A 25,732-nucleotide genomic window follows, 5' to 3' on the forward strand; every position below is an offset into this window, starting at 1 on the left:
ACGGATCCGAAGTGATTACGCCTGCCCATTACCTCATCGGGCGTTCACTCACCGCTATACCAGAGCCGTCCTACGAAGATATTCAGGCAAACCGCTTGGATAAATGGCAACATCTACAGATGCTGCGGGAGCATTTCTGGAAGGCTTGGTCCCGCGACTACCTGAGCAGCTTACAGCCTAGAAAGAAAAATCAGAAGCTTGAAACAAACGTGATCCCTGGAATGATTGTTCTGGTGCACAACCGGAATTTGCCCCCTCTACAGTGGAAGCTGGGGGTCGTAACCAAAACCTTTCCTGGAGCCGATGGTTTGGTACGAGCCGTAGACGTGTACAGCGACAAGTCGACATTCCGTCGGCCGATCAACAAACTGTCAATCCTACCGATAGAAGACAACAAGGCCTACTTTGGTGCATCTAAATTTTTGAAATAGACATTTCAACGCGGCGGTGAATGTTCCGTATACGGAAGAATTAGATCCTTATGTAATGTTACGCTAGATTTTTGCTGTTTCCCATTGCCCGCATATCCCGCCATGTTCATGCTTCGCGTGTGTAGACCAGCTACCGCGCGCTTCATTCATGCCCGCGTATGAATGAGGCTGTGTAGAGGAAGAAAAATTGAATGGAAAAAAGTACAGTTCTCGATAGACGATCGACAGGGACAGACGTGTTAAAAGAAGCTATGTTATTCGCGTTAATTAGTTTAATAAATAGTAGTTAAGTGCAAACACAGTGTTCCTATTTCCCAGTAACCCAGTCCTAGTTCCGAAGAAGTGTCCTCCCGAAAGCCCGTAACGTGTATCGGCCACAAGACGAAGCGTCCAGCGAGGGATCTTTACCCTCTAGCTTCGAGTCCTCCTCCGAAAAGTGTTACAGTCCACTTTGCTCGTTCCCCCGGACGGAACAATAGGTATATAAAGAAAAGTCGGGAAAGTTCAAAATAAAGGCGGGAAAAAGTCGGGAAAAATGCGGGAATTTCAATTTCGATTTTGTGTGGCCACCCTTGAAATTTTCTTCTGCTACTTTTTAACATTGTTCCCTCATTGGATTGTCCCAAAGTGAAATTTTATATAGCGCATTTAGTTCACCACTGGACTATCGCTCTAGTTTTCACTAGTAATCCTACATTATAGAGATCTGCGGAGGCGGCCATTGTGAGCCAATCGTGCAGAAAGAACTGTCAAAGTGTGAGCCAAATGAACATGCTTATCGTTCGTAGGAAGGCGTCGTTTGAACGGTATTGCAATCGGAACTAAATAAACTAAAATTATTTATTTTTAATATCGAGATATTGGCGGCATATGTATGTTTAGTAAAAAGATAAAAATTTATCAATTCTGCTTTCAAAAGCTCATGCTTATGACGACACTTTTGTTGCTGAACTTGTCGAAAAAACTTCCATTGCTGCTTCTTGCTCTACTTCTACCGATATGATTAGCGTAACACTTTTGCAATGAATTTCAGATTTCTTAGATTGCTCCGCTATTTCAACAAAATTTAAAAAAAAAAATCTACCATGATTAGAAAATGTAAACAAAACAACTTGAACCACAACGAAGTAACGCACAAAGTTTGAACATCTAGCTCTGTAGCAAGTGTTGGCAGCTGTTGTAAACAAAACAAACAGCGTTGCCGAATCGACGTATGTAACTTCCGCTCATCTCTATGTAGAGGATTTCTAGTTTTCACAAGTGCGAAAACGCAAATAAAAGTGCGCGATTGTATCCAATCAACTTGGTGTCTTCAGAGCACTTATTCAGCATACATCGAAGAAATAGTGCGCCGAAGACATCAATTTGATTCGATGCAATCACGCAGTTTTATTTACGTTTTCGCACTTAGGGAAGACTCAGTGCGCAGTCCAGTGGTGAACTAAATGCGGTATAACAAGTTTCATCTTTCATGTCCCCTCTTAGTGTTAAGACCGTCAAACATACAACATTTAACTATTCCAGTAAATACGCATTTGAAAGTATGCATCGACGTTGCTTACAATGGACCCCACCGGGGTCCACTATAGGATTACTTACAAACCATGTCAAACAGAAACCAACATTGTCTTCCTTCAAAATGTCAACTAAAAGATTAGTTTAATTAATTAAGCAAAGTAATTCACCTATTGTCATTTGTTAAATTGCTGAGTTTTGTTGTATTAATTTGTTTGTTTCATTTAGTTTCCAAATTTAAAATGTATTTTTTTTTCTATAATGTTCGATTTCTTGACCTGATTTAAAATTTGTACACTAACAGGCTATCGTATAAATAAACTTACAAATTACTTACAAAGAGCTTGGCGCCTATAGTGGACCCCTCTTTTGATTTCCATGTTATCTGCCTCGCCGCCGACGGTGCCTATAGTGGACTCTTTTGAGTGTTTACATTCATTAAACTATTGAAATAACCAATTTTTGTGGCCCCTGGGCAATTTGTTCGCCAGGAATTGCTGTGTAGCAATGTAATTGATGTTCCCCCGGTGGAAGTAGCCTGAAATAAGTTGATTTGGGCATTTATTTTCGGGTTTTTCTGTAGGGGGTCCACCATAGGCTTAAGGTCCACTACTAGCACACAACTCCTACTTTGCATTATCGTTGTATAAATAACTATTAAAGAATAATTTACTCTTTGTGAACATAAATCGAGTTCATTATTTAATGCATTACATATTATATGTGCATCATTGGTACAAATTTGAGCTCGATTGGTTAATCTTTCGCGAAGTTAGAACCGTTCTGGTAAAACACTATTTTTTAGACAACTAATTTTTGAACTGTCATATCTCGGAAACCAGTGAACCGAATTGAATGAAATCTTTAATGTTTATCAACAATATATTGATACTTGATACGACGCTATAAAATGTAATATTTTCTCACGACAAAAAAAGTTATACCGGTTTGATATTTTTACCCATTTAGAGGAAATTTAGGGTCAAATTTACTGTACCATACAAAAATTACTAAATGTGTTCTTCTTTTAATCCAAATAGGCTCTAACATAGCTTATTGAAGATATCTTGAGAACAGAAGTAGAAAACCTTCGGATATCAAAACTAAAATTTATTGACATTGATGTAAACATTTTTCATTTTTCGAGAAAAAATCCATGCTAACTTTTTACAGTGTTCATAAAGTACATTTGTTTTAATAACTTATAAAGCATTAATGTATTGTTGATAAACGTTCAAAATTTCATTCAATTCGGTTCACTAGTTTCCGAGATATGACAATTCAAAAAATGGTTGTCTAAATAGTGTTTTACGAGAACGGTTTTAGCTTCGCAAAAGATTAACCAATCGTGCTCAAATTTGTACCAATGATGCACATCCTAATAGGTTGACAAACAGTCAAAATTTGAGAATTGTTGACGCACTCTATGAAAAGTTACAGCATGTTGAACATTTTTGCGAGAGAAAAAAAAGTTGACTATCCCAAACATTTTGGCCATCCCCTGTATGTTTAAAAGAACGGAAAATGCCTGATGAAAAAATTATCAGATTGATTTGTGCCACCAATTGTTTCCAAAAATAACTCGAAAGAACAGCCTATTTAATAAATAGGAAGAATATATTATTTGTAAAAAAAAAATCCTTACATGGAAAAAAATCCAATAATTTTATTTAAATTTAAAATTCAGCCAAATAGGGGAAATTGCCTATTCTCGGCCGTTTTGTTCTCTTCGTCTTTGGGGGTTTTTTGAAACCTATGGATCTCAGAGTTGGTCTCAAATCCTTCCCAACTAAACTGAATTATGTGGCCAAGTTTCAGGCAATTTGGCTGACAAAAACCCCCCATGACGAAGAGAACAAACCTGCCGATAATACCCATTGTCACCCTATGTCTTACGCACATACAGATATGATTATCTATCATAATGCTATTGCCACACATGAATGATAAATTAAAAACTATAAGGTTTTTTTTTTCGAGATATGATGTATTCTGGGAAGTGAATTTCTCTGAAATTCGGCATTTTGGGAAATGCCTCGGAAATGACGGACAACCGTAAATATTTGATAATCCTTCTGCGGCCTTTCTTGTGTATCTATTTGTTTATTATCGTCGCACCACCAAACACACAACGCTTCAATATTCCAAAATTGCACTCACATAAGCAGTGGCGTCGCGTAACCTCACTTTTTACCTGTGCACCAATTATAAATTCTTGAATTGTTTGAACAAATTTGCTTGTAATAATTAGAAAATGACGAAAATACCTAGCTGCTTTCACTCATTTCTATTTCGATTTTGATCATAAATCTCCTGCAATTGCAAGTTTTAGGGTCGGTACACAGGTAAAAAGTGAGGTTACGCGACGCCACTGCACATAAGTAATATACATAGAGTTTTTATTGTGTACGGGTCTTCAAAATTGTAGCTAAAGCGTTTTATAAACCCAAGTATGTTATTTGCTTTATGGATGATCGTATTGTAATGGTCTGTAAAAGATATGTAGTTTAGAATCCAAAATAACTCCTAAATCTCTAACTCTTTCACATTTTTCTACCGTTTGATTTCCTAGAGTAATTGAGCTGGTAGATGTACTTGATTTTCTATTGAAAGATATTAAATTACAATTCTTAACATTCAGCTTTTCGAACACCATGTGTGGAATATGCGAATTTCATTCTAAAATATACCTATTTCTTGTTTATTCCTGACTTCCAAAAAAAGCTTTATGTTGTCGGCATAAATAAGTAATTTGAATTTTTCAAGAATGAAGTAAAGATCGTTTACGTACAGTGTGAATAAAAAGGGGCCTAGATGGAAACCTTGAGCAACTCCAGAAGTGACTTGAATTGAATTAGATTCGAATGAGTGTAATCAGTTTCGTATCTTTTAATTCCGCCCTATGTTGCTTATCCTTTGACAGATACGCGTATTTCGACTACCACTTGTAATCTTCCCACTTGTAATCCACTGTGGATAACTGACACTGAGGAAGATTACAAGTGGTAGTCGAAATACGCGTATCTGCCAAAGGATAAGCGACATAGGGCGGAATTAAAGGGTACGAAACTGATTACACTCATTCGAAGAGGGTATTCTGCTTAGAGGGTTCGAAAAGTTGGTACAAGATGAATTAGATTGTTTTCCATTAAATTTGATTACCTAATTGTTGTCGGTCCGTAAGATATGATTCAAGCTGGATGCTGGGTTCGCCGTAAAGTGCAGCGAGCTCGTGGTTCATCCTTCTCTGCCACACACCGTTCTCCTGCACGCCGCCGAAGATCGTCCTTAGCACGCGTCGCTCGAAAACTCCTAGTGCTTGCAAGTCCTCCTCGAGCATGGTCCATGTCTCGTGCCCGTAGAGGATTACCAGTCTTATTAGCGTTTTGTACATGGTGCATTTGGTGTGTGGGTGAATCTTTTTCGACCGCAGTTTCTTCTGGAGCCCGTAGTAGGCCCGACTTCCACTGATGATGCGCCTCCGAATTTCACGGCTCACGTTGTTGTCAGCCGTCAGTAAGGATCCGAGGTAGACGAATTCCTCCACCATCTCGAAAGTATCCCCGTCTATCGTAACACTCCTACCCAGACGGATCCGGTCATGTTCGGTTCCGCCTACCAGCATGTACTTTGTTTTTAAGGCATTCACCACCAGTCCGACCTTTGCTGCTTCGCGTTTCAGGCGGGTGTACAGCTCTGCCACCGTTCCAAATGTTCTAGCGATAATGTCCATGTCGTCCGCATAGCACACAAATTGACCGGATTTTGTGAAAATCGTTCCCCGGCTGTTGAGCCCGGCTCGTCGCATCACACATTCCAGAGCGATGTTGAAGAAAAGGGAAGGGGGGTCCGTCACCTTGTCGCAGTCCCCGGCGAGATTCGAATGCACCCGAAACCCTTACGCAGTTTTGCACACCGTCCATCGGTCGATACTGTCGTATGCCGCTTTGAAGTCGATGAACAGGTGATGCGTTGGGACCAGGGAATTCACGGCATTTCTGGAGGATTTGCCGTACGGTAAAGATCTGGTTCGTTGTCGACCGGCCGTCGATGAAGCCAGCCTGATAACTTCCCACGAACTCATTCGTTTTAGGTGACAGACGACGGAAGATGATCTGGGATAGCACTTTGTAGGCAGCATTCAAACTAGTGATCGTCCTGAAGTTCTCACATTCCAAATGGTCGCCTTTCTTATGAATGGGCCGGATTATCTCTTCCTTCCACTCCTCCGGTAGCTGTTCGGTTTCCCAGATCCTGACTATCAGCCGATGCAGACAGCTAGCCAATCTTTCTGGGCCCTTGATGAGTTCAGCTGCGATACCATCCTTACCAGCTGCTTTGTTGGTTTTGAGGTGGTGAATGGCATCCTTAACTTCCCTCAGCGTGGAAGTTGGTTCATTTCCGTCCTCCGCTGCACTGACGTCGTCGTTCCTTCCGTTGCCGTGGGCTCCCGTGCCTACGTTCTCCACGCCGTTCAGGTGCTGATCGAAGTGCTGCTTACACCTTTCGATCACCTCACGTCCGTCCGTCAAGAGGCCTCCGTCTTTATCCCTGCATATTTCGGCTCGCGGCACGAAGCCGTTGCGGGATGCGTTGAGCTTCTGATAGAACTTCCGTGTTTCTTGGGATCCGCACAGCAGTTCCATTTCTTCACACTCCGCTTCTTCCAGGCGGCGCTTTTTCTCCCGAAAGAGGCGGGTCTGCTGTTTCCGCTTCTGTTTGTAACGTTCCACGTTCTGTCGAGTCCCTTGCTGCAGCATTACCGCCCTCGCTGCATCCTTCTCCTCCAAAACCGTTCTACACTCTTTATCGAACCATTCGTTCCGTCGAATCCGTTCCACGTACCCGATGGTGCTCTCTGCTGCGTCGTTGATGGCAGCTTTCACTGTACTCCAGCAGTCGTCTAGAGGGGCCTCATCGAGCTCGCCCTCGTCTGGCAACGCGGCTTCGAGATTCTGCGCGTATGCTGAGGCGACATCCGATTGCTTTAGTCGCTCTAGGTTGTACCGTGGCGGTCGCCGGTACCGTACATTGTTGATGACGGAGAGTTTTGGGCGCAGTTTGACCATCACCAGATAGTGCAGTGGTCGGAGTCCGTCAATCAGAACGTGGTCGATTTGAGATTCCGTCTGCTGTGGTGATTTCCAGGTGTAACGATAAGGGACCATATTTTTGGAGGCGGCGAAATCAATGAGTCGTAGGCCGTTTTCGTTCGTCTGCTGGTGGGCGCTGAACTTAGCAATCGTCGGTCTGAATTCCTCCTCCTGGCCTACCTGAGCGTTCAAATCTCCTATGATGATCTTGACGTCGTGGCTTGGGCAGCGATCGTACTCGCGTTCGAGCTGCGCGTAAAATGCGTCCTTGTCATCATCAGTACTTCCGGAGTGTGGGCTGTGCACGTTTATTATGCTGAAGTTGAAGAATCGGCCTTTGATCCTCAACCTGCACATTCTTTCGTCGATCAGCCACCAACCGATCACGCGCCTCTGCATATCACCCATCACTATGAAAGCTGTCCCCAGCTCGCGTGTGTTGCCGCAGCTCTGGTAGATGGTATGATTACCTCTAAACGTTCGCACCATGGATCCTGTCCATCCACCTCCTGCAGCGCTACGATGCCGAACCCGCTCCCAATGAAGTTGAGAGATCGGCAGTTCCACGTACCGAGTTTCCAATCGCAAGTCCTTTTTGTTCGCTGGGGTCGTTGCCGTTGGTCTCGGTTCGTATTATTCTGTTGCTGATTTTCCGCTACAATGTTTTTTTTACGGCTGGCTCGTAGGGCCTGACACCAACCCCCTACTTTCCGGGGGACCATAGTGCACAGTTGAGCTTAGAGTCCTTCCCTGGCACGTAGATCAGCCGCCCCTAACATGGGGATCAGACACTGTTGTGAGCCGCTCCTCCTGGAGAACAGACGCTCAGGTTTGCCGAAGCAAACCCCCCCCCCCCTTCCCTGTCAGCCTACGACCAAAGTTCCCACCGGGGTTGGTTACCCGATCTTCCCTAAGGTTGCTCATAGTTTCCGGCCGGTACCGCGTGGAGGTAGGGATAGGAGTTGCTGGGCAGAGGCTAGTGGATCACAATGGGATCTGAATTCCGCAGCATACCCAGCCTTTACCGTGCCAATCCTCCAAATATACCTTTAATTAATTTTCCGCCGAAGTGAAGTATTTCTCCGAAAATTCTTCAAGGATTTCACAGTTATTCCCTCACATACTGCCGTGAATCGCATATCTGTCCCATTTGCATAGGAAACCCAGCAAAGATGGGACTGATATGCGATTCACGGCAGCATAACAGTTTCTGTGATTTCTCCAAGCATTTGTCTTGGCATTTCCTCAAGAACACATTACTCATTTTGGCTCTTGGCGTTCTTCCAAAGATTTCTTAGGAAATTATTCCAAAAATTCCATAAGAAATTTCTTCAATGATGAATTCTTGAATGATTGCAACGGTTTCTTCGAAAAATTTCTGCAAGAATTCTTCAAGGAGTTTCTCTAAGATTTTACTAAGAGATTCTTCATAGAATTCCTCCAGGAATTTTCCAAAGAATCTGTTGAATAATAATTCAAGATTCCCTCCAAGGATTCCTATAGAAGTTCCTCTAAGAAAATCTCTAGGAATTCTTCCGAAAAATCCTTTTGGAATTCTTCTAAAGAATTCTTTAAAATCGATCTATTTTAGGATTTTTGCCGAAGATTACTTCAGGAATTTCTGCTAGCATTCCTCTAGGAACTCTTCTTAAAATTTCTTTTGTGATTTTTGATTAATGATTAGAAAATTGTTTTGAAAAATCATTCCAAGTTTCCGTCAAGTATCTTAGCCAAGAAATTTTTTACATGATTTTTTACTGATTCCTCAAAAAAATTGGCTAGAAATTTCTCTGAGGATTTTTTGTAGCGCCACCGACTGATTCCGTAATTGAAAAAAAAATCGTGCTCACTTCTATCAAAAATTAGTAACAAAACAAAAAGCTCCTAATTTACATATCTGTTTTGAGTAGGATGAAATTATTGAAATTAAATTATTGAACTTTCTCTCAAATTTAAAGTTTGACGTCAGAAGACTGGACTGGAATTGCAATCATTTCGATCAGCTGTTCAGGTTCAATATCATTTTCGTTTGATGCATTAAGAGACATCACCTTCGTGGCGATAATGCAACATTCCATAGCGATGTAACCTTTGTATAACGGCTGATAACGATCAAGATGGTGAAGGAAATCAAATCAAACAGTTGCAAGCACTGGCCAGTAGACAACCGTGAGCAGGACATTTGGCATAAGATTGTTTAGCATAAAGTAATTTGGCATAAATACATTTGGCATAATGGACATTTGGCATAATCAAATTGTACCCTTCTTTATTATGCCAAGTCTAAATTATTCATTCAGACCAGCCATTGCGACATTGACTTTGTAAATAGTTCAGTGGTTCTCGGTCTGCATGATTCGTGTGGCATACTTTAAGCTCGATTTCTTAACCCTCGGTTATGTGTTGTGTTAAACTTGGTTTACCTAGGTATAAATAGGTAAACTAGAATCACAAAATCAGTTTTGGGAAATATGCGATTCACAATTGTGCCTCAACTTTTTACTAACAATCTCTGGGATACTGCAAATCTAGTTCCGCTAAAAGATAACGACCATATAGGTATATGGTTAGAACATTATTATCGCTTAGTCCAACGTTACATTTCTGTCGACACTACTCACGCACGGCATACGTGAAGCAAACAAGTTGACCGGATTTGAAAAATATCATACCATGACACCCCATCGTCTCTCACTCAACGCTGAACGTTTGATAATCACCAACTGCTGCCGTGGTAGTTCCCATATGACACCGAATATGAATCCTACCTACGGCTAGATCAGCGAAATTGAATACAAAGCACTGCTACCTATAGAATGTGGTGCAAGTTGACGGTCAACCGATGATTACTAACCCAACCTATTCGTGTTTCAATACATCCACAGCACAGGGGCCATCTCAACGTCGTCGTTTGGTGTGAAGCACTGATTGAATCGTCCTCGGTGGCAGCGGCGGGTGCTTCTTCTGTGTCAATTCGCGGCGAGACCCAGCTCGAGCAGGGCAGAACATCACAACAGCCAGGATGAGGCCGGCCAGATAAGCGAAACGCAGCTGATACCGATAGGTCTCGCCGTCCGATTCCGTGCAGTGCAGTGCTGCTGGCTGGGATAGAAGAGCGGCGGAGACGGAGAGTTCCGTCATCAGGTGTGTGCCGTAGAGAGTGATGTAGGAAAAAATAAAGCATGACAGTATTCATTGAGCGGCGGTGAAAAAACGTAAACAACCCAATCGGATGCGAGTGTGAATGTGCGCCGCAGCGCGAGAGAGGAAAACAAGTCGCATAAAGTGTGATAACCATTAGAGATACACCTATAGTGAAGATGTGCCACAACAGCACGAGATAGATCTGCAACAGTGTGAATGTCCGTTTGTGTGTTTCCTAGGCAGTCTCCGACGATTCAAATCGCAAAAGATCACAACAATCGAGAGATATGTGTGCATATTTATGTTTATTTGTCGTCCAATAAAAAAATGTGCTTAGCAGCAGCTGTGGAATTTAGTGGTGAAAATTTATCAGGTGGTTGTTCAACAAATGCTACTCTAAGAAATTATACGAACCAGTGATACCGACCGGTGCAACAATTAGAATATAGAGGAATAAAAAAAAAGCTTGGTGCCGTGCCGAGGGTTTGTCGACGACGTAGTTGCTCGGTTTCTACGGAGGATAAAGGTAAATTTCAACTTGAATATTTAATAAGTAAATAAATAATGTAAATGCAAGTATGTGAAGTGATAACGAGACAATCATAGCATAGCTGGATGGTGCGAATACATTGATGCAGATTGCTGGCGAATATTCTTATTGTCGTCTGACGTGGAATATGGTAAGGATTATTGTAACGTACCTTTCAATTTGCCCTTTGTTCGTTCTACTTCTCGAGCACTACTCAACTCAAGTAGCATTCCTTAAGTCAGTTTTTTTTTTTTTTTTTTTTTTTTTTATCTGTATTAACGAGATCTAAGTCAGTTTTGTTTTGCTCAATCATATACTAAAAGGCTCAAACGTTATCTGGCATAAGGGGCCTTCCATATATCACGAGGACAGAACAATCGTTGTGTTTGAGCCCCTCCTCCTCCTCGTCGAGAAGCATGGACTTTTCTTACGGGCTTAAACAACCGAAAAACTTATCAGGTTTTCATTTTTATGTTTCATAGGAGTTTCAGAAAGGTTTCTGAGGGCTTCTCGGAGGTCCCGTGGATTCCCTAGTGCTTCTAAAGGGGTTTCAGGGATGTTTCAGAGGAGTTTTTACCATTTTTTAGGAAGTGTCAGGAGGGTTTCGAAGGAGTTTCCGTGGGATTTTGAAGCATTCTAAAATTCCCTGAGGCCTCTGAAACCCCTTGGAACACTCTTGAAGCACTATGGAACGCCAGAAAAAAAAAACTTGAAACGCTCTCGAAACCCGTTCAAACCCTCTGGAAAGTCTCTAAAACCGCCTGGAACACTCCCGGAACGCCTCCAGGACCACCTAAAACTCCGTGGAACAGTCCTGAAACTCCTGGAACGCCATTGAGACCCCTTTGAAACCCTTGGGATGTCCCTGAAACGCTCAGAAACACTCCTGAAACCTCTGCAATGCCTCTTAAAATCCATTGAAAGCCCTTTGAACGTCATTAGGACTCCTTTAAACTCCTTGGAGCACCTCTGAAATCCCTTTAAAACCCTTAGAACGCTCCTGAAATGGAATGTCCCTAAAACGCCCTGGAGTACTTCTGAAACCTCTGCAATGCCCCTGAAATTCATTGAAAGCCCTTTGAAAGTCACTAGAACTCACTTGAACTCCTTCGAGCACCGCTGAATCCCCCTTGCAATGATTGCTGAATAACAGCTTATTCAGCCACCTTTTTTATTATGGGAAACGTCCTAAAACTAAATGGAACATCCCTGAAAACCTCGGAATACCCTTGAACTTCCCGGTAACCACTGAAACCTCCTGCAACGCCCCTTTAGCTCTTTCGAATACTTCTAGAACGCTTCTGAAACTCTATGAAATCTGCTAGAATGCTCCTGAAAACCCCCTTCTCATAGTGAAAATGCGTAACAAAATAGAACATCTCATATGGACATACACAACTCAGAACATATGTATATTTTGCCCTGCTACCCAAGTGGATAACAATTTTCGATTCCAGGATGACGAAGTTTCATAATTGTTCTTGGCTCATCAGTCAATCCTGTTATCGTATTTTCTCTGGCAGATTTCCTTTACAGTGTTTGGTCTAAGAATTTCGAATCGTAAGGGTGCATTCTGAAATGGGTTTTGATATGACACGTCCACACTTTGATGTCCCTGTCAGGGATGGGAACACTCACTTGCAAAGAGTTACACTCAATTGCTATTTTCTCAGCTCAGAAGCGTGCAATCGAAAAACGATGTATGGACCACTTTTGCCTTGTGATTTGGTCTAAAAGTTTGCCAAATAGAGTAGGGATTGCACGCGCATAAAAAAAACAATGCAATCACAGAGCTGTGAAAGCGACTCTCCACGAGGTGAGTGTGATATACATTCACTTTATGGAGATTTAGCTTCGCAGCGCCCTCACGACTTTGGTACGCGTGTGCGATCCCTTCTCTATTCGGCAAACTTTTAGACCAAATCACAAGGCAAAAGTCGTCCAAAAATCGTTTTTTGATTGCACGCTTCTTAGCTGAGAAAATAGCAAGTGAGTGTAACTCTTTGCAAGTAAGTGTTCCCATCCTTGGTCCCTGTTAGGGACGTGTCATCACAATTTCTTCTAGTTAGTCATTGCCCAAACTGTCCTGAATGTGTGCCATCAAAATGAGGTTGATGAGATCTCACGATGCTCTTTTACTCCACAGACAGACATTTGCAAGTTGAAAAGGAAAATGGAACGAAAAAATAAAAGTTGTAATACACCATGGAACGTCTCTGAAACCCATGGATCGCAGCCGAAACCATTGGAGACCCCCTGTAATACCGCTGAAACCCACAGAAAATCTCTGGAACGATCCTGAAATCTGCTGGATCAAACTGAAACATTCTTGTTCTTCAAATCCCATGGAACGCCCCTACAGTCCCTGAACCGCTCTGGAACACCACTGAAACTCCCTAGAACACCCATGAAACACCTTAAAAATTCGTGCAACGCCTTTGAAACCCCCATGGAACTGTAATATTCCCTTGAACGCCCCTTGAAAACCCCTCGAACGCTCCTTACTTCCCTCAAACCCGCAGAGTGCTGCTGAAATCCGATGGAAATACCCGTAAAACGCTAATGGAACCCCTTAAAACATCATGGAACACTTCTGAAATACCCTTGAACACCTCTGAACACTCCTGAAAACCATAAAATATTGATCTTCCAATGATAGTGTCTTCGAAGAAGTTGTGGTATATCAGAACTTTTCTTTTGAAAGTATCACTAATGCGACCACGTGGAAGTGAGATAGAATTTTTATGTTTTTCATAAGTGAAGCTATAGCGTGTTCAGCAAAGTTGTAGAAAATGCTATTATGAAATTTCTAGAGATATAAGCCAATATTTGGGAACGCCCCCCTTAAAATCAGTTTATTTGTTAATATTTTGAAGAGTTCTCAAATGTTCTATGAAGTTATTCAATATAATAAAATTCGTGTTTCTTCTGAAGACGGTAACATTGTAGCTTTAATACTTTTCTAGGTATTTAAAATTTTATGTTACAGAGGCATTTTTCACGGCTTTGTAACATTAACAGAGCGTTTTGCAATATGAAATATGAAGCAATTGAATATGAAACAAGTTTATAATAGGTGTTAGTTTTGTTGCAACTCATGCTGGGCACTGGATACCTTGACATTGAAATCGAGTTGTAAAATATGTTAGTACGTAACTAAAAAAAAATAAAATAAAAAATATTGAAGATACAACTTTGTCGTCTTAAAGAAAACATGTATTTAATCATATACAATAACTTTGTAGAACATTTGAAAATTTCTAAAAATGTCTCGAAGAAGTTACAATAAAAGTTCCCAAAAATGTCTGGAAAAAGTTATGATTTTTTTTCATAACTTTTTCCAGACATTTTTGGGAACTTTTATTGTAACTTCTTCGAGACATTTTTAGAAATTTTCAAATGTTCTACAAAGTTACTGTATATGATTAAATACATGTTTTCTTTAACGTTGAACCATTCGTCATTGAAATCATTGCCATCATCAAGAATTTTAAAGCAGTTTTCTCGTTCAAAACAAAAGATTTTGCCATGAAAATGTATTCACTGCATTCCACATGAGGAATGGAATACAGTGAATATATTTCCATGGTCATTGTTTTGATTTACAGTGAAAAAAACTGCTTTTCGTTTTCCGAAAAATGATGACGGATGCTTGAGCCTTAAGACGACAAAGTTGTATCTTCAATATTTTTTATTTTATTTTTTTTCAGTTACGTACTAACATATTTTACAATTCGATTTCAATGTCAAGGTATCCAGTGCCCAGCATGAGTTGATACTCATGATATTTATAGGTCGTTTACAGAAAATCTCTAAAAATGGAGCAGATAGAACAAAAGTTTGTTCGGCAAGGTCTCTTATAATGATATTTCCTACAACTTTGCTGAAGACATCGGTGCATTATATGTTGTGTAGGAAATAATAATCCGATAACTCTTCAGGTTTTAGGATACTTTTATTGAACATCAACTTGTCAGGTCATTAATTATGTACATGGTTCTATATCGATGCTTAAATCTAATACAGGTCAGTTTGCTAATTTTGTATTCACACATTTACTATATCCGTATATTCTATATCGGATTGCGCACATTTGTATAGGTATCACTGCATACAATATGTAAAGCTTAAAGTTCCCCTCAAAGCTCTCCATACAATATTGTATATAAGATTGAAGTCAGAATGTGCCTTCTATGTATTATGTAAGCTCCGCAGACATCGCCCGATATATCTGCGACGACGAACGATGAAGAATGGCAAATTGTTATTGAATACATTTCACAACTTGGTGGTGATTGAACTAATCACTTATTGAAATATGTTTCTCAACATTATATTCTGGTAAAAACTGAATTTTTATTTCACTACTAGGTGAATTGATCACAAAAGTAATACTTTCAAATAAAAGGCTCTTGTCTATCAAATAACTTCTTCGAACAAACTAAGCTTGTAAATTCAATTGTTCAAGTTCAAAATAATTTAACAGAATTCAAAATTCAAATAACATGTCTATACTCAGAAAGAACATGTATTTCATCATGCAGTAATACTTTGTAGAACAACATTTAAAAAAATTAAAAAAAATCTAGAAAAGGTTACAGCAAAAAAAAAACTGATTTTAAGGTGTTGATCACAAATAACGGTCCAAATCTCTAGAAATTGAGCAGATATGACAAAAGTTTGTTCGGTAAGTTTTTCCATAATGACATTTTCTACAACTTTGCTAAAGACATAAATAAACACGCTATTTTCACTTATGAACAAATCAAATTTCTATTTCACTTCTAAGTGGATTAATCACATTAGTGATACTTTCAAAAGAAGGGCTCGGATATACCAAACAACTGATTAAAAACACTGAACCTCTAAAATCAACTTTTGGGCCTTTGAAAACAGTATGGATCCCCTTGGAACCGTCTGAAACATCCCGGAACGCCCCTAAAAAGCCCCTGAAACATCCCGTGAAATCCAATGGAATAATAAAGCTCTCAAAATCCCTTCAGGTTTCGCCATCACGCAGAAAAAAAAATATAGTAGAATTAAACATATTTAAGATAATATCGAATGAATTGTTAATTTGTTCAGGCCACAAAAATAAAACTGTTTGAAACAAATCAAAGGTCAGATTTGAAGCAAATGCAATCTATGTTTGAAACAAACATGCATCTTTTATTAATTTATGACATGTTATGTTAGAAATCAATGCAAACATTTTGTTTTGTTTGACAGGTCGCCCCTGCCGAAATATTTATTTTCCTATTAAATTTACAAATTCTTTCCCTACGCCGGGAAAATCCACCTCCCCCGTAGCACACACGGAGAAAAAGAAAAATAAAGTCAAGTCAATCATATTGCGGTCCCAAACAAGCATATTTGTGCACTGTTTTTTTTTTTATATAATCCAATTTCGAGATTGTATTGCGCATAATATAATAGGTCGAAGAATAATGGAAGCTTGAATTAAGCAGAATTGATGATCTTTTTAGAACAAGAAGTATGGTTGATTCAATCATAATATGCTTACATCAACAATATTTATGGTTGATTATTTTTTTTTTACTTATTCGTTTATTTGGAAGGCTCGGGCGCCACATGGGCATAACTGAGCCGAAATCTTTGATTTTACATTTTACAATTTATTACTGCCTTAAGACTATGTTAGTTTGGGAAGCCGAAGTACTCGCGGCTGTTTCGAGGATAAGGATTGAAAAAAAAAAATAAAATAAAATTGGGAAGGACGGGTTTATGGGTTTAAAACTAAATTATTTGCTAACTTATACTAAAAACATTGATGGGACAAATTGTCCATATCTGTAACGGAACCAAAAAGAAAGGACTTTATTGGTAGACAACGACAAGAAGAGGACAAATGGAAGGGGGGCGACGACAGACAGGGTCGAACAACAAAACCAAAAGGCATACAACAAAAACAAGGAACGTACTACATCAAACTCTGATATCAACACGTTTCAAAAACTGGTAAATCAGGTTCATGTATTCCAAATCAAGTCCTGCCAACACTTCTCTAACGGGTTTCTGTTGTTTTCCTCGGACCCGGAGAATTTCATGCAGCTCAGATCTGACCTCACGATACTCATTGCATCCCCACACGACATGTTCGATATCCTGGTAAGCCACGCCACAGACACAGAGATTGCTTTCTGAGAGCCCAATACGGAAGGTGTGTGCGTTCAACAAATAGTGGTTGGACATCAGCCGACACAATGGTTGACAGTTCACTTATTGTCATGGTAGATTCAAGCATGTTTATGTTTAATTCGATTCCTAACTTGAGGCTTGAACTAGCTATATCGGATGATTGATTAAAGGTGCTTCAAGCATACATAGAAAATCGCTGTTATTTCATTTAAAAAATATTGAAAATCTTCAAATTTTTGCATAAACGTCTCAATAATAGTAGTATGTGTGTGCAATATGTTCTAGTAAGTCTATTTAACCCTTATGTGGCCGGCAGGGTACCCGGGTACCCAGCACCCATTTAAAATACACGGTGTAGAAAAAAGCAAAAAGTTTGCCGGCCACATAACGGTTAACGAAAGCTTACGTTCACTTCAACAAAAAGTAGCAGGAAAATGAGAGAATCTTGTTAAAAGAATGACTTCGTCAAAAATGCCTTTTCTCCGTCGCAAAGACCACTTTTCTCACTTTTTCTTATCGAAATATGCATCTCAGAGGACCAAACAAGCCATTTCTTGAGAGAAAAGTAAATTTTTTTCTAGATGTGGATGGATAGGCACTTGAAAACAAATTGGGGCAAAACTTGGATTCATTCTGGGAATGACAAATTGAAATTCGATGTAAACAAACGATTTGGGGTACTATAACTTTATCTCATCTACCGTTTACAATGCAGGCGTATCCTATTTCACATAATAACATATACGTGCAATATTTAAAATTCCATATTATACAGGGGATAGACAAAATGATCGGGACAGGCAAAATTTTCCCTTCTCAAAAAATTTTCAAATAGCTGTAACTTTTCGATAAGTGCATCAAATATTCTCAAATTTTCTCTGTAAGTTGATCAACTATTTGTGAATCAGTGAACAAAATTCGAACGATTCTACACGAAGTTATAAAGATTCTAAAAAAAGGTAAAATTATTCGATAGCCAACTTTGAGCTGCGATATATCCGGATTTAATGAACCGAATGCAATGAAATTTTGACCATTTATGACTTATATAATGAGCTTCGAAAAACTTTTGACATAACTAAAAATTCTTAACACAGAAGAAAATTAAAACGATTAGATTATTTTTCTAATAAAACACCAAATTTTCTTAAATTTCAACATCGTTTAAAAATTCAAGATGCTAATTATAGTTCATTTAAATTCCCTCTGATTCTCTTGAATACAAATATGTTTTGAAAGAAGGTAACAACATAGGCGGTAATTCATTGAAAAAGTAATGGGATGCATATTAAAAATAAACCAATTTACTAAAAAATCATCAAATTAATGAAATTACTATAACTTTTTCTCTCGTTAATAACTTCAAGTTGTTTTTCAGAGCTCATTATATGAGTCATAAATGGACAAAATTTCATTGCATTCGATTCATTGAATCCGGAGATATAACAGCTCAAAGTTGGCTATCGGATTATTCCACCTTTTTCTAAAATGCTTATAACTTCGTGCGGAATAGCCCGATCTTTTCCAAATTTTGTCCACTAATACACAACTAGTTGATCAACTTACAGTGAAAATTTCAGAATATTTGATGGACTTATCAAAAAGTTACAGCTTATTGGACATTTTTTGAAAAGTGGAAATTTTGCCTGTCCCGATCATTTTGTCTATCCCCTGTAGAACGTTTACACAATTAGCACAACTTTTTCCTTGGAGCGAGCCTTGGAGAACATCGTTGTCGATACTTTCAATTGACGCCGCCATGATGAATCCTTGTGGCTGAGTAGATAGCAGCCAAAGTAATGACATTATGACACATATGCTTGAATTAATTTTATTATGGTTGGTATTCAAAATTGTTGATTCGAACAAAAAATATCCTTACTGTAATCATCAAATCGTTGTGAAACAACCATTTGAAATAATTATGCCAACAATATCATCGAAGCTTAGGCGAACCATGAAAAAAGTTATATCAATCAGACTTTATTTCTGTCCGTGCATCCAATGTCACTTTCGCTCCCGAAAACAACAGAATTCCGTTAAAAATTTTCGTAAAACTTAACATTTTCTGCAGGAGGAAAACTTCTTCGATCCATCAGCTGGAACTTGTGTGCTTTGTTTATGTTCTCGACGGTGGAACGAGGGGCTCCTTAATGAGTATTGAAGAAATTAATATGTATTTGAGTTTGTATTAAAAATTAAAATTTGAGTTTCAAACATTTTATCAGTTTACCGAATAAACAATCATATACACTCCCGTTCAAAAGTTTGGGGTCACCCCCTCAAAAACATGTCATTTTTTTAGGCCCATATCTCCGCCAATTTGCGTCCGATTTCAAAACCCTAGGTTTCATTCAAAAGATAATAAGTCAAAGAAACTTTGAACATGATTTAAAAGAAACTTTTTCAAACAATTTTGTATGTAAACTTAACCCAAAGTTGCCAAATTTTCTAAAAAAATGAATATAAACTTACGGCAGTGTCGCTGGAAGTTGGGTCGACCAAATTTTAAGGGATGGTAACATAAGGCTGAATTTCAAAAGGCTGAATGCACATAAGGCTGAATACAAAAGGCTGAAACTATGGATATGTAACAAAAGGCTGAAATTACAAAAGGCTGAAATAACAAAAGGCTGAAAACATGGCAAATTCCAAAACTTAAAATATGCATAATAATGAACTCTATAGAATCTGAGCTGAGGGTTTAATGATTTAAAAGATGGTATTACACAAGGTATTATATTTTCCGGAATACTATTCCCCGGAGTGGCATTTGCCGAAATGTCGTTCCCGTTGGTGCTGTGTCATTATGCCGAAGGATATCATGCCTCAAATGCCACTAAGGCGGATGGTTATAATGATTTTAATGCTAAGGAGGTTTACTAGGCAGCCTAGTTGAATGGTTAAATTATGATCTATGCATTTACCTCGAAAGAACAGCCTTTATAAAAAAGCGGGAAAAATCTCTGATGGAAGAGTAAGTATTGTGGCCGCAAATAGTACAGTATAACGACCAAGCGGAAAGGTTTGATGATAATATCTGCATACTAATAGCTCTCCCGTGAGTGACTTTCCTTCTATTAAAAATAGGCTGTTCTTTTAAAGTATTTGCATATATTCAGTGTTGGCATTCTTACCAGTGTGTAAAATGCAGCGAGCTTCTGCGTGCGCATATTCCTTAAAAACGATTCATCGGAGATTTCCCCTCCTTTTGAACATAGGTTATTCTTACTGTGTTTGAATGTTATAGCTGCATCTTTTTTTTTATCAAAGGTTTTCCTTCTTTTAAAATGTTGAAAGAACCATAATTTAAGTTCAGGTGTTGAAGCTGCTTACTTTTTACCAGATGTTTCTCCTTCTTATAAAATAGGCTATTCTTTCAAACAGTATTGTATTCGAACAGAACGTGAGCCAAAAATGAACTGAACACTTTAAAATTTTTGGTCGACAAAGCATTGAAGTTGCCTGTCCGAGCTTTTGCTGCTTAAGAGCGCCCGCTCGGTTCCCATTCGACTCTGAGTTCACATGCGCTTATCTTCATCATTAAATCCTATGTGTCTTCTTTCCTAGGACTAGAACCTTGTGCCGCATCTACATGTTTGGACGTTATTATGTTATGTCACGGGGAAATGCCTCATAGATCCTTTGGTACGACATTGTGGTCTCGGATATTGAAATACAGCTCCAAAAATTTAGATTTTTCGAAACACACGATGGTCGGGTTCACTCTTCAATAAAAAGAGATTGAATTAGCCCAAAAGATAGCCAAAATTGAAGGGTTAAATGGCGCAAATATGACCATTTTAGTATCACAGATACCAGGGTAACATGTTAGTCAGCATGCTACGGGTTCAGTCCTTTCCAGTTCATGCCGCGTTCAATTTGCATGTTCAAATATATTTGATCGCAGTGTGCCGAGTATGAACTTCAATGCAAATTGAACGTGTTCACACTGCAGTGCTGCAATTCGGTTCTGAATTCTTATGCGCACAACATTGGGGGAAATAGTTTCTGTCGATATGTGATGCTAATAAACCTGTTTAGTCACCCGGAGTTCCTTGAGAAACTGAATCAGAAATGGCCAACTGATGGACCGACGATCAGACTCTATTGGTTTAGGCAAGTTTATGATTTTCTATAATTCATGCCAATAACTCCGTTACTGTATTGTATTAAATCATATGATTGGAAACCCGGATTTTCCAAAACCCATGTTGACTGGACTGGTACGCTCAGATATGGTTTCAATAGCAGAAGAATTTCTGAATCTAATGAGCTCAAAATGTTTGAAATCTGTGGAAACATGGTGGAGGTATGGCCATTTCAGTTTCGCGGATTTCGCTAATGTTCAATTTAGAGCTCGCACGCATTATAAATTTACATAGAACTGAACAAAGTTCAAACATTTTTGAGCAACAGTTAGGTACAATAATTTTTGCCTCAACTACCGCTTATTACCCGAATTACCCGAACAAATGTTTACATCTAAGACTCATTCAACCTAGTTTCCGAGTTGACACACATAATACTTCAAACGAGTGGAAATAAATTGTTGGCGAAATCCTTTGTCAATTTGAGCTAAAATAGTTTAGTATTAGCGGGGTATTGGCCGATATGATACTGAAGAAAGTACAATAACATAGACATTATTACCGAAATCCATAAGATTATGTTCCACTTGAATGTCTTTTCATCAGTTAGACTTAGCTCACGTGACCAGATGTCCATTCGATGAATAGTCAAATCGATTGAATGTCATATACTTCCTCTTCCGTGAAATGGGTTTTGACTAAATGACCGTTTGACCAAATGTACTTTCGAGCAAAGATTCTTTTGTTTCCTATGATAATTTTCAAGTCGAGTCAAATGTTTATCAAAGACCAATAGATTAGCTATAAATGTCCAAAATGTCATTTCATTCGATTCTCCACAACTTACAAAACTTTTCAACATATTGATATCTTTCAGCCTTTTGGTATCTTTCAGCCTTTTGATGCTTTCAGCCTTTTGATCATTCAGCCTTATGTGTTTCAGCCTTTTGATCATTCAGCCTTATGTGATTCAGCCTTTTGTACGTAACCCAATTTTAAGATGAGAGCGGTAATATGATCCTTTTTCTATTAGCTTTCAACTGCTTTTTACAGAACTTAGCTAAAAAATCTAGAAAAAAAGTTATTAAGTAAATTAATCCTTGATGTCATCGACCAAAAGTTTGGGGTCACCCCTCAAAATGCTGTATCGGCCAAAAGTTTGGGGTCACTATCGTAAAACATGAAAAAGTGATTTGTTGATATCTTTGTCATCTTTCATTCAATTTTAATTCTTCTTGGCTTATTTGAAACAAAATGAATGATACTTACTGCATAAAGATTGAACCACACATATTTGTTGAAATTTACATACTAAAACTTAACGTAAAGGGGCTGTCCATTAATTACGTAAGGGTTTATGGGGGGAGGGGGGGTTCGAGAAATCTTACGCGCCATACAAAAATTTTTGGGTTCTCATACAAAAAATCTTACAAGGGGGGGAGGGGGTGTCAGAAATTCGCAAAAATTCCCTTACGTAATTAATGGACAGCCCCAAAGTTGCCTCATTTTTTGAAGCGTGGTAAAATGTGCTAACTTTACATAACATTTTTATATACAAAAATCGTTAAATACGTTAAGTTGAAGACATCAAACGTAAATTTAGTTAATTATCTTTGAAATGAGCCAAAAATAATTAAAATTGAACTATAGATGACCAAGATATCACCAAATCACTTTTCCATGTTTTACGAAAGTGACCCCAAACTTTTGGCCGATACATCATATTGAGGGGTGACCCCAAACTTTTGGTCGATGACATCAAGGATTAATTTACTTAATTACTTTTTTTCTAGATTTTTTAGCTAAGTTCTGTAAAAAGCAGTTGAAAGCTAATAGAAATAGGGTCATATTACCGCTCTCATCTTAAAATTTGGTCGACCCAACTTCCAGCGACACTGCCGTAAGTTTATATTCATTTTTTAGAAAATTTGGCAACTTTGGGTTAAGTTTACATACAAAATTGTTTGAAAAAGTTTCTTTTAAATCATGTTCAAAGTTTCTTTGACTTATTATCTTTTGAATGAAACCTAGGGTTTTGAAATCGGACGCAAACTGGAGGAGATATGGGCCTAAAAAAATGACATGTTTATGAGGGGGTGACCCCAAACTTTTGAACGGGAGTGTATTTGTCTCAAATGAACAAAATTGGTCTCCGTGATGGGGTTTCTACTGAGGTTCCTCCCCAAGAATGTTTTTGGGATTGAATTTCTTCAAGGAGTCTCTTCTAAGATTCACCCGAAAGTTTTCCCTAGGATTTCTCCATTTTTTTTTAAATCTGGGATTCCATTAGGAAATTCCTTCCCTGAATTCATTAACGAAATTCTTCTACCAAAATGCTCTTGGGTTTCGTTCAGGATTTTTTTTCCAGAAGTGTCTTCTGAGATACCTACAGAAGTTTCCTCTGCAAATCCTGTTCCGCCTTCCTACGCATAGGCATGATAGTCTCATGAATATAGATTTCCCAGAAACAAGTATGCAAAGAACGATATTTCAGTTTTTTTTTGGCTCCTGTAGGAACAGTTCATTCTGCAATTCATTCCAATCGTGTTTTTAATTTCTCCAGAATTTGCTAATGGGGTTTTCCAAGACTTCGTTTTGGGAATCCTCGAGATGTTCATTCTAGGAATCCTCCAGGAATTACTGCTACGAATATTTCAAGAGTTCCTTCTGAGAATTCTCCTTCCTTTTGTGAATCCTCCAAAGTCCAATAGTTCTTCCCTAGAATCCCTAGCTCCAAGAGTTCTTAGTGGAAATCCTTCAGCAACTCCGTGTTTCTTTCGAGAAGCTTTCAGGAATCCTCCAGGAGATTCTTGGAATCTTCTAATTCTTCTACAAATATTTCAGACTTCCTTCCGAGAATCCTCCAGCACTTTATTCTGGAAAAATTTCTAGGGTTTTTTATCGATATTCTCTGAGTTCCTTGATGAAATCCAACAGAATATCTTTGTGAGATTACTCCAGAATTTCTATTAGGAATCTCCGGCGAGTTGTTTTACAATAAATTTTTCAGAATTTTTGCTCGGAATCCCAGGAACGGTACAAGTTCCCTAGCCAAGTTCGCTGGGGTTGACGGTATTGAAATGAAGGAGTTTCATTTTGATTATTGTAATGTAGTGTTCTTTAGCGAAACATATCACCTTTTCAGCACTTTAATGCGCCTCCAACGGTTCATCACGAACCGGCTGCTGCAGATGGAGTATGGCTGATCATATGCATCAGACATGCTCGATAAGCACGGAGGAACCGCCGGGGCTCAGTAGAGTCTATTCTCAAGCAATAGTTCCAAGTGGGTTGGATTTGAGAAGGTTTTGATTGATATCCTAATAAAAGTATTATAGGATTTGTGACAGGTTTTTACAGCCAGCTGACTTCAAAATGTTGTTTGGGCCTTCTTTCCCACGTTCCTCGTTTGATTTTGAATGTGAATATCAAAACGGGACATGCCACAAAAGTTCAGCCTATTGGACGCAGTGGCTTAATTTCCACAACAGGGGAGGAAAAAAAAATGTTGGTCATATTTTCTTTAACGTTGAACCATTTGTCATTGAAATCATTGCCATCATCAAGAATTTAAAAGCGGTTTTCTCGTTCAAAACAAAAGATTTTGCCATGAAAATGTATTCACTGCATTCCATATGAGGAATGGAATACAGTGAATATATTTTCATGATCATTGTTTAGAGTGAAAAAACTGCTTTTCGTTTTCCGAAAAATGATGACGGATGCTTGAGCCTTAAATAAAGCAATTAAAATCAATCGACGAATTAATAGTGGGAAGATAATTTGCCGCACTTAATTGTGCTGATAGATTCGAAGCTAACGTGCGAACACTTAAACGCATTGTTGACGTCAATGCGTTCGACGTGACATTTTAGACAAAAACTGACTGCTTTTTATTAACTTAACAACGTAACTTGTGTATGACTAGGTTGACATTTTTAGGCTACGCTTGAGAAAATGAAATGGCTTATCTAGGTAGGACCGATAGGACAATTGAATTAATTTGTATATTTATCCCTAGAAGGGATGAATACATAATAGTTGACCCGCGCATTGCTAGGATGCGACGCCGTGTATTGCTAGGGTCTAGGAGCAAAACGTGTTTGGTGTAAAGGTTCATTAGTTTTGAAACTAGTAGTGTTGAAGTCAATGATGAACTTGAACAATTTGAACAAAAATTACTGATTTTTTCAACAAAAAATGACACATAAGCATCTTTAACAACAATTACTAACATAATGAAAATTGTGACAGAACACTTTAACATGCTAAGTACCGACAGGCAAAAAAAAAAACGTGGAACTGTTTTTTTGCACATCCATATCTCAGCAGTTAGTAAACCAAATTTCAATCTTTTTGCGTTAACGGAATCCTACACTATCCTAGAGAGGTGTAGTGAAAGCCGATTGGAATTTCATGCAGCTTCCGGTGAGAACCAGGCGAAAACATTAGTTCCACATTTTTAACTTCTTCCGGTTCCGTTTTGTTCCCGGATTGGTTGTGAGTACCATGTCTTTGTAGCGAGTTCTTTCGGAACCTCGACAAGATAGCAACATTCTGTCTTCGGCAAAGTTGTTCAGAACAACAACCACTTCCTGGTGATGGATTTCATAGTTTCGAATTTCCCCACCACGTGGCGCTAGTGTACATAGTGACTTCCGGTACGACTTTGGTGGGATATAGCACGAGATTGAAGCCAGATAGGAAGGTGCGATCTTCGGCAAAGTTGTTCAGGACTACGAGTACTTCCAGGCAGGCTTGTCCGCACTG

General features: G+C 38.9%; 1 protein-coding gene across 4 annotated transcripts in view; it reads left to right on the plus strand.

Annotated features, from left to right (window-relative positions):
* Positions 1 to 25,732, plus strand: part of LOC109402771 (SH2B adapter protein 2) — a 561,576-nt gene that overhangs the window by 21,305 nt on the left and 514,539 nt on the right. For 3 of the 4 annotated variants that reach the window (XM_062859974.1, XM_062859972.1, XM_062859975.1), the window contains exon 2: positions 9,930 to 10,709. The gene's annotated coding sequence lies outside the window, so the exon portion shown is untranslated. Of the gene's footprint in view, positions 1 to 9,924; positions 10,710 to 25,732 lie in introns of all 4 variants that reach the window. The other variant, XM_062859973.1, reaches the window with a different exon arrangement.

This window comes from Aedes albopictus, chromosome 3 (genome assembly GCF_035046485.1).
Source record: "Aedes albopictus strain Foshan chromosome 3, AalbF5, whole genome shotgun sequence".
Taxonomy (NCBI): Eukaryota; Metazoa; Arthropoda; class Insecta; order Diptera; family Culicidae; genus Aedes; species Aedes albopictus.